We start from the raw sequence: 11,253 nt of genomic DNA on the forward strand, positions 1-11,253 counted from the left end.
ATTACTCTCCAAAAAGACCTTGACGCTGTTTCTGACTGGTCCAAGACATGGCAACTCCCAATCTCAACTAGCAAATGCTCTGTCCTACACATTGGGAAGAAGAATCTGAACTCCAAATATGAACTGAATAATCAAATTATCACAGATAATCCCCACTTGGTTAAAGACCTTGGTATACTAATAACAAAAGATTTAAGTGCCAAAGCCCACTGCAACAATATAGCCAAGAAGGCTTCAAGAATTGTAAACCTAATCCTACATAGCTTCTGCTCTGGCAATCTCACACTGCTTACTAGAGCTTACAAAACTTTTGCCAGACCCATCCTCGAATACAGCTCATCCGTTTGGAACCCATATCGCATCTCAGACATTAACACCCTTAAAAATGTCCAAAGATACTTCACCAGAAGAGCCCTTCATTCCTCCACTCAAAATAGAATACCCTACGAGACTAGACTTTCAATCCTGGGCCTAGAAAGTTTAGAACTAAGACGCCTTAAACAAGATCTAAGTATTGCCCACAAGATCATATGCTGCAACGTCCTGCCTGTCAAAGACTACTTCAGCTTCAACCACAACAACACAAGAGCACACAACAGATTTAAACTTAATATTAACCGCTCGAAACTTGACTGTAAAAAATATGACTTTACCCCAACACTTTACCCTTAGATTATCTACAGTTGACCTATCCAGAGTCCTAAGAGGTCAGTAAGGGGCGAGTACAAGTGCACTAGAGTGCCTTCCGTCCCCTGTCCTATTGCTCTCCTATATCTCCTATACCTTTCTTCTATTCCTATATCTCTTCTTCTATTCTTTCATTGATATGTTCTATTCCTATAACTTCTCTTCTCTTCTTTCTTAGATATATTTTACTATGAGTATCTCCTCTATAACCTTCATCATGTATTTTACTATGTGTATACCCACTAAAACCCTCACTGTGTATTGCACAAAATCAATAAAATAAATAAAATAAAATAAAATAAAATAAAATAAAATAAAATAAAATAAAATAAAATAAAATAAAATAAAATAAAATAAAATAAAATAAAATAAAATAAAATAAAATAAAATAAAATAAAATAAAATAAAATAAAATAAAATAAAATAAAATAAATAAAATGTTCTATTACTATATCTTCTTTTCTATTCTTTCATAGATATATTTTACTATGAGTATCTCCTCTATAACCTTCATCATGTATTTTACTATGTGCATATAGATATATACCCACTAAAAACCCTCATTGTGTATTGGAATAAATAAATGAATGAATGAATGAATGAATGAATGAATGAATGAATGAATGAATAAATAAATAAATAAATAACCCGGAGAAAAGAATTCCAGAAAGATTTATGAACTATTAATGCTGAATTACCCTCCCCTCCAATTCTGGTGAATTAATAACTTTTGGACAATTTTGTTTGGAAGCCGATGTGCCAAGCACTGTGGCTGCAGTTGTTGTTCCTATTGAATTGCTGCAGAGATACGCGAGAAAAATAATATTGGTTCAGTGCCAACCCTTAATCAGGGCAAACTGATTACTGCCCAGAAAACCATTAACCTGCTTCAATCTCTGATAGAACAAGCCATTAATAGATCAAAGGCTGTCTAAACCACAAGAGCTCCAAGCAAATTAGCAAGAGGAGACCATAATTATTCTGTTCGCAAAGGTTGCAGCTATTTTTATTAAGTGTGACCCTTTTCACAACCTACATTTCAGTGGCCCAAAATTGTAGCAGGACGATAGCTCCAGCGAAAACACCTTCTGACATTTGGAGATGAGCTGACCGCCCCAGGTACTTCAAACCCCCATTTTCCCAATATTAGAGGTTTGAGCATGCTTTCTGTAAAATTCGGAGACAAAGCTTTAATAACCTTTCTTGTAAAATATATATAAACAGCTGCAGAGAATGCTGTAAGTTGTTTGTTTGTGCAATGTTTCAAGAATAGAATAAACCCGTGAAAAATATATAAGGACGGTCCTGACAGCGGTGGGATTCAATTTTTTTTAACCCCAATTCTGCGGGCAAAGTGTGGAGTGGCTTGGTAGGCGTGGGAGGGGAAGGATACTGCAAAATCTCCATTCCCCCCTGCCCCAACTGCAAGGGAAGGATACTGCAATATCTCTATTCCCTCCCTCTTGGGGCGCTTCCCAAGCACCTAGGACTGCGTGATGTAGCGGCGAATTATGTTTGCCGATCCCAGTAAAGCGGCCTTTTGCAATTGACAGGTGGAGATTTTGTCAATTCCGATGGATTTCAAATGTCCGCTGGGATCCTTTGGCACTGTGCCCAGCGTGCCAAGTACCACTGGGACCACTTTCACTGGCTTATGCCAGAGTCGTTGCAGCTCGATTTTTAGATCTTCGTATTTCACTAATTTCTCTAGCTGAAGATGTCACTGCGAGTGAAGGATTTTTTTTAAAGTGGATTCCAAAGCTCGCAATCCAAGATGCTGCAAAGCATAATAAAGTCCCTGGCCGTAATTTGTAAAAAAGAAAGAAGGAGAAGGAGAAGGAGAAGGAGAAGGAGAAGAAGAAGAAGAAGAAGAAGAAGAAGAAGACTACTTCAGCGTCAACCACAACAACACAAGAGCACGCAACGATTCAAATTTAATATTAACCGCTCCAAACTTGACTGTAAAAAATACGACTTCAGCAACCGAGTTGTCGAAGCGTGGAACTCATTACCTGACTCAGTAGTGTCAACCCCTAACCCCCAACATTTTTCCCTTAGATTATCCACGATTGACCTCTCCAGGTTCCTTAGAGGTCAGTAAGGGGCGTGCATAAGTGCACCAGTGTGCCTTCCGTCCCCTGTCCAATTGTCTCTCCTTATCTCATTTATCTTTTCTTCCTTTCAAATATGTTCACCTATACTTTTATATCTTTTCTTCTATTCTTTTCTTTACTTATATTATTACATATCTTTCTCTTCAATGTGTATTATGTATTGGACAAAATAAATAAATAAAATAAATAACATAAAATAAATTACATTCATTGCACGTGTGGGTCACACCTCTCCTTTATTTGCATAAATCCAGGGTGAAAGATCTTAAGGCATTTTAATAGATTCCTTTTGCATCCCTTCTCTGCCATGCTGAATAGCAAACAATTTCTCATTTCTGGTGCTCAGTCCAAATATTTATTCCATAGTGTTCTTCCTGTATGTGCAGAAATTCTCTCTCTCTCTCTCTCTCCTCTCCCTCCCTCTCCCTCCCTCCCTCTCTCTCTCCCTTCGTCCCTCCCTCCCACTCCCTCCCTCCCTCTCTCCCTCCCTCTCTCCCTCCCTCCCTCTCTCTCTCCCTCCCTCCCTCTCCCTCCCTCTCTCTCTCTCCCTCCCTTCCTCTCTCTCTCTCTCATAGAAACATAGGAGATTGATGACAGGAAAAGACCTCATGGTCCAATGGGCGAAACAGTCTTCCCCAAGGCCGAAAATCAGCTGGCCAGTGACTGCATGCATGCTGGGACTGACATAGGGCAATGCCTCGTGTGCCCTCTGTTATGGCTCAGCATGTCATCTGTGGCACCCATGCCATAGGTTCACCACCATTGTCCTAGAGCAGGGGTAGGCAAAGTTGGCTCTTCTATGACATGTGGACTTCAACACCCAGAATTCCTGAGATAGCAGGATTGACTCAGGAATTCTGGGAGTTGAAGTCCGCAAGTCATAGAAAAGCCAACTTTGTCTACCCCTGGCCTAGAGGACTAATACTACTACTACTACTACTACTACTACTACTACTGCTACTACTACTACAGTGGTACCTCGACATACGAGTTTAATTTGTTCCAGACCCGAGCTCGCAAGTCGATCAACTCGCATCTTGAACGAATGCCTTTAGACTTTGTTTTTCGCGCCGAGATAACCGGAAGCAAGGAGATTCTTGCGCCACCTAGTGGAAACTCGGCTCGTATCCCGAATTTGAGCTCGGGTGTCGAACAGAAATTTCACTCACGTCGCAGCTCGTAACTTGGAATACTCGCATGTGGAGCAGCTCGTATCTAGAGGTACTACTGTACTACTACTACTACTATTACTACTACTACTACTACTACTACTACTACTAATAATAATAATAATAATAATAATAATAATAATTTATTAGATTTGTATGCCGTCCCTCTCCGAAGACTCGGGGCGGCTCACAACAATGATAAGCAGTGCACAAATCCAATACTTAAAAACAATTTTAAAAACCCTTGTAATAAAATAATCACACAACCCAATCAAACCATACATAAACCAAGATAGTTAGGGGATATGTCAATTTCCCCATGCCTGGAAACAAAGGTGAGTTTTCAACAACTTGCAGAAGGCGAGGAGAGTGAGGGCAGTCCTGATCTCTGGGGGGAGTTGATTCCAGAGGGCTGGGGCCGCCACAGAGAAGGCTCTTCCCCTGGGTCCCGCCAGATGACATTGCTTAGTTGATGGGACCTGGAGAAGACCAACTCTGTGGGACCTAATCGGCTGCTGGGATTTGTGCGGCAGAAGGCGGTCCTGGAGGTAGTCTGGTCGGATACCATGTAGGACTAATTTCTGTTTCCAACTCCTTATCAGCACGGATTTGCACAGGGTTAGTATAGGGCAGTGATGATGAACTTTTTTTTCCTTGGGTGCCATGCGCGAGTGCCCACACCCATAATTCAATGCCTGGGGAGGGCTAAAACAGCTTCCCCCACACCCTGGAGGCCCTCTGGAGGCTGGAAACAGCCTGTTTCCCAACTTCTGGTGGGCCCAGTAGGCTTGTGTTTCACCCTCCCCAGGCTCCAAAGGCTTCCCTGGAGCCAGCAGAGGATAAAAGCGCCTTCCAAAGTCGGTTTCGTTAAAAGAAAATCAAATCAAGATGTTCTATAGGTGGCATCTCCCACCGAGTAGAATAGCAAAAATGTTCCCTAATATGTCCCCATTATGTTGGAAATGTAAGAAAGGAATAGGTTCCTATTATCATCAATGGTGGATGTGTAGTACAGTTAAGCTTTATTGGAAAATGATAGAAAGAATTATAAAAGAAATAGTAATGCTGGAGATAGAAAAAATCGCGGAATTTTACTTACTGGGTATAACTAGTCAGAAATATAAGAAAGAAATCTTACGTTTAGTTATACAGTGGTGCCTCGTCTTACAAACGCCTCGTCATACAAACTTTTCGAGATACAAACCTGGGATTTAAGATTTTTTTGCCTCTTCTTACAAACTATTTTTACCTTACAAACCCACCGCTGCCACTGGGATGCCCCGCCTCCGGACTTCCGTTGCCAGGGAAGCGCCCGTTTTTGTGCTGCTGGGATTCCCCTGAGGCTCCCCTCTATGGGAAACCCCACCTCAGGACTTCCGGGTTTTTGTGATGCCGCAGGGGAATCCCAGCAGTGCAAAAATGGGCGCTTCGCTGGCAATGGAAGTCCGGAGGTGGGGTTTCCCAGCGAGGGGAACCTCAGTGAAATTGCAGCATCGCAAAAACACGGAAGTCCGGAGGTGGGGTTTCCCATGGAGGGGAGCCTCAGGGAATCCCAGCAGCACAAAAACAGGCACTTCAGCTGGCAAAAGGGGTGAATTTTGGGCTTGCATGCATTAATTGCTTTTCCATTGATTCCTATGGGAAACATTGTTTCCTCTTACAAACTTTTCACCTTAAGAACCTTATCCCGGAACCAATTAAGTTTGTAAGACAAGGTATCACTGTACATATTTTGACAGCGGCCAGGATTGTTTATGCGCAAAATTGGAAAGGGGAAAGTATCCCCAAAGAGGAAGAGGTTATTAAGAAAATATTAGATTGCGCTGAAATGGATATGATGACAAGACGGTTAAAAGACCAAAAAGAATCAGAATTTTATGTGATTTGGAATAAAGTGTACATATGGATAAATAAGAAGAAGAAAGAAAAGTAAAACTTATGTGAGAAATGTAGAAGAATGGTTATGACATAAATTTTGTGTTTTATTTAGTCTATAAATGAAGGTTTCTTTATATGATCAAATAGAATTTATTCTTTTCATTTAAAGTGATAAGTTGATTTAAAGTATTAATAAGGTATTCTTTTTTTCTGTATGGAAATTTGACTTCTAGAATAAGTGGGGAAATTGCAACCCCAATTTTATGTTAAATGTATGTTTGTCAGTTCTGTCTTTTTTATGAAAAATTTAATAAAGTTTATTCAAAAAAAAAAAAGCACCTTCTCCCATTCCCCCAGAGGCTTTCTGGAAGCGGAAAACACCCTCCCAGAACCTCTGCGTGAGTCAAATATCAACTGGCCGGCACACACATGCATGTTGGAGCTGAGCTAGGGCAATGGCTCGAGTGCCAGCCGATATGGCTCTGCGTGCCACCTGTAGCACCCATGCCATAGGTTCGCCATCACTGGTATAGGGGGTATTTTTAGATGTCTTCATATATTCGCGAAGAACCACGATGGTGGCTCACTGTGGGCTGCTTTTCACATTTCCAAACCCTGCAATGCGATGGGATCAATATGATCTTCTAAAGGAAAAGTATGATGACCCTTCCTTCCATCTTCAGTTCTTAGACTTGTCTCCAGCTGGTTAAAACTGACCCTTGTACAGTTTCTACATATTCACTTCATCTTGGGACTTCGTGAAAGCAACTGAAGTCTATCCTCTCCTGTTTGCCTTAAGCGATCTGGGCTTCACATCGGCTGCTTCCCCTTTTAAGCAGGTTGCCAGACAAGAGGAAAGGAAATTAGCATTTCTGGGAGTTGCATTTCATCCCTTGGATCTTTCATGCTGTCCTTGGGGCTGAATCAAAATGCATTTGGGAGTTGAGAACTGTAGAGATGCAGGAGAATCCTTTTGTATAAGCCCAACATTATTATTATTATTATTATTATTATTATTATTATTATTATTATTATTATTATCATTATCATCATTATTATTATTACTATTATTATTATTGTTATTACTATTGTTGTTGTTGTTATTATTATTTTTATTATTATTAATAATAATAATAATAATAATAATAATAATAATAATAATAATAATAATAATAACAACAACAACAACAACAAGATATTGACAAAATTGAACGGGTCCAAAGACGGGCTACAAGAATGGTGGAAGGTCTTAAGCATAAAACGTATCAGGAAAGACTTCATGAACTCAATCTGTATAGTCTGGAGGACAGAAGGAAAAGGGGGGGCATGATTGAAACATTTAAATATGTTAAAGGGTTAAATAAGGTTCAGGAGGGAAGTATTTTTAATAGGAAAGTGAACACAAGAAGAAGGGGACACAATCTGAAGTTAGCTGGGGGAAAGATCAAAAGCAACGTGAGAAAATGTTATTTCACTGAAAGAGTAGTAGATGCTTGGAACAAACTTCCAGCAGACGTGGTTGGTAAATCCACAGTAACTGAATTTAAACATGCCTGGGATAAACATATATCCATTGTAAGATAAAATACAGGAAATAGTATAAGGGCAGACTAGATGGACCATGAGGTCTTTTTCTGCCGTTAGTCTTCTATGTTTCTATATTTCTATTATTATTATTATTATTATTATTATTATTATTAATGCTGGATTTTGTATTTCATCACCAGTCGGGCGCTTCCCAAGCACCTAGGACTGCGTGATGTAGTGGCGAATTATTTTTGCCGATCCCAGTAAAGCGGTCTTTTGCAATTGACAGATGGAGATTTTGTCAATTCCGATGGTTTTCAAATGTCCGCTGAGATCCTTTGGTACTGCGCCCAGCGTGCCAATTACCACTGGGACCACTTTCACTGGCTTATGCCAGAGTCGTTGCAGCTCGATTTTTAGATCTTCGTATTTCACTAATTTTTCTAGCTGCTTCTCCTCAATTCTGCTGTCTCCTGGGATTGCAATGTCGATGATCCATACTTTCTTTTTCTCCACGATCACAATGTCTGGTGTGTTATGCTTCAGAATTCGGTCAGTCTGAAGTCGGAAGTCCCACAGTAGTTTTGCTTGCTCATTTTCGACCACTTTTTCAGGCTTATGATCCCACCAGTTCTTTGCCACTGGTAAATGGTAGTTCCGGCACAAGTTCCAGTGGATCATCTGTGCCACAGCATCATGTCTATGCTTGTAGTCGGTCTGTGCGATCTTTTTGCAGCAGCTGAGTATGTGATCAATTGTTTCATCTGTTTCTTTACAGAGTCTGCACTTTGGATCGTCTGTTGATTTTTCAATTCTGGCTTTGACAGCATTTATTCTAATGGCCTGTTCTTGTGCCGCCAGTATTAGTCCTTCAGTCTCCTTTTTGAGTGTTCCACTTGTAAGCCATGACCAGGTCTTTTCTTTATCCACTTTGCCTTCAACAACAACAACAACAACAACAACAACAACAACAACAACAATAATAATTCTTATTATTATTATTACTACTATTAATTAGATTTGTATGCTGCCCCTCTCCTCAGAAAGACAGTTATGGGTAATGTATTATATATGGAACCCACCTGTATGGAACCCACATTGCATATCTGACATCAACACAAGTCCAGAAATATTTCACAAGAAGAGTCTTTCGTTCCTTTTCTCACAACAAAATACCTTACTCCGCCAGGCTTGAAATTCATGGTTTAGACAACTTACTACTCCGTCGTCTCCGTTCCGACTTAATTATAATTCATAAAATCATATACCAAAATGTCCTACCTGTTAACGACTACTTCACCTTCAACCGCAACAACACATGAGCACAAAATCTATTTAAACTAAATGTCAGCCGCTCCAAAATATATGACTTCAGCCACAGAGTAATCAACGCCTGGAATGCACTACCGGATTCTGTGGTTTCTACTCCTAACCCCAAAACCTTTACCCTTAGACTATCTACAATTGACCTCTCCCCCTTTCTAAGAGGTCTGTAAGGGGCGTGCATAAGTGCACCACTGTGCCTACCGTCCCTGTCCTATTGTCTCCTTTTGTTACTTTTTATCATTACTTATCTAATGTTTAATTTGTACAAATTACCACCCTATAATTGTTTCAATGAATGAATGAATGAATGAATGAATGCATAAATAAATAAATAAATAAATAAATAAATAAATAAATAAATAAATAAATAAATAAATAAATAAATAAATAAATAAATAATTATAAATTATAAATTATAAATTATGCATAATTTTAGGAAAGCATTTTTGCTGGCAGAGGTACCACGAGCTGGTCCTTCACTGTTTCCAGAATGGCTCCGCGGTCCAGATCTTACTATTCTGTGGACTGGATTTGGCCCCCTGGCCTTGAGTATGGCAACTAGGGATGGGCTGCCAATTTTTTTACTGCCACACTGTGGGTGTGGCTTATTTTAGTGGGTGTGGCTTGATGGTCATGTGACTGGGTGGGAGTGGCTTACCAACCAAAATAAGTTTTCAAATAGGTGTTTTTTTACTCTTTTTCACTGGATTAAGTCACATTATTTGACTAGCCACAGAAAAGACAAATGATAGACAGCATTGTTTGTTGAGGAGCAGTCACATTGTGAGGTTTTGTACTGAATTCACAAGTTTTAGTATGATAACAGATTAGGCCAAACTAAGGTAAGTGACATAAGTGCGTTTTCAGGTTCTTACGAAAGGCAAGGAGGGTGGGGGCAGTGTGAATCTCCGGGGGGAGTTGATTCCAGAGGGCTGGGGCCCCCACAGAGAAGGCTCTCCCTCTAGGGCCCGCCAGCTGACATTATCTGGCTGATGGGACCCTAAGGAGACCAACTCTGTGGGACTTGACTATCTACAACACTCCGTGGCCTGCATTGGCTGCCGATCAGTTTCCGGTCACAATTCAAAGTGTTGGTCATGACCTTTAAAGCCCTACATGGCATTGGACCAGAAAACTCCGGAACCGCCTGCTACCGCACAAATCCCAGCGGCCGATAAGGTCCCACAGAGTTGCCCCCCCCTGGTCCCGTCGACTAAACAATGTCGTATGGTGGGCCCCAGGGGAAGAGCCTTCTCTGTGGCGGCCCCGGCCCTCTGGAATCAACTCCCCCCGGAGATTAGAACTGCTCCCACCCTCCTTGTCTTCCGTAAACTACTTAAGACCCACCTATACTGCCAGGCATGGGGGATCTGAGACACCTTTCCCCCAGGCTTATTATAATTTATGTTTGGTATGTATGTGCTGTTTGGTTTTTAATTATGATAGGGTTTTTAGATTTTTTTTAATATTAGATTTGTGCTTGTATAATATTGTTTTTATCGTTGTTAGTTTAGTTAGTTTATTTAGATTTGTATGCCGCCCCTCTCCGAAGACTCGGGGCGGCTAACAACAATAAAAAACAATGTTGTTGTGAGCCGCCCCGAGTCTTCGGAGAGGGGTGGCATACAAATCTAATAAATTATTATTATTATTATTAATTAAATGCTGGGATTCGTGCGGCAGAAGGCGGTCCCGTAGGTAATCTGGTCCGATGCCATTTATGGTTATAGGTCAGTGTTTCCCAACCTTGACAACTTGAAGATATCTGGACTTCAACTCCCAGAATTCCCCAGCCAGCATTCGCTAGCTGGGGAATTCTGGGAGTTGAAGTCCAGATATCTTCAAGTTGCCAAGGTTGGGAAACACTGTTACAGGTCATAACCAACACTTCGAATTGTATCCGGAAACCAATCGGCAGCCAATACAGTCCATATATCTATGTGCGACTGAGTAATTACTCACAACTGATCTCAATCTAAATTATTCTGTGTATGCACAACCTTGGTAAACAAGGATTACTCTACTCATAGATCAACAACTCTATATTAGCATTCTTTTCTTGCTAATGAGCCCAAGGCCAATGGCACAAGCTCACATCCTGGCCTTTATGGACAGGATTGCTATGGTCCCTTGTACCCATTAGGTGTCAGTGAAGCTTTGCACAGTCGGAGCATAAGAAACGTGACTCTGGACTATTTCGTCAAGAAACACCACACCCCCAAGTGTGTTGCCTGTGAAGCCGAGACAAGCCGACAGATTGTAAATTAGAGCAAGTTGCAATCTCTCTTTGCTTGGAAAAATTCTTAGGGACTTTACAGCAAAGAAGAGATTTTAGGTGGAATTTCCTTCTGGTTTCCCACAAAAATCACCTTCTCCGGGTCCCGTCGACTAAACAATGTTGTCTGGCGGGACCCAGAGGAAGAGCCTTCTCTGTGGCAGCCCCGACCCTCTGGAACCAGCTGCCCCCAGAGATTAGAATGGCCCCCACCCTCCTCGCCTTTCGTAAGCTCCTTAAATCCCACCTCTGTCGTCAGGCATGGGGGAATTGAGAT

The sequence above is a fragment of the Erythrolamprus reginae genome, chromosome 5 (genome assembly GCF_031021105.1).
Source record: "Erythrolamprus reginae isolate rEryReg1 chromosome 5, rEryReg1.hap1, whole genome shotgun sequence".
Classification (NCBI taxonomy): domain Eukaryota; kingdom Metazoa; phylum Chordata; class Lepidosauria; order Squamata; family Dipsadidae; genus Erythrolamprus; species Erythrolamprus reginae.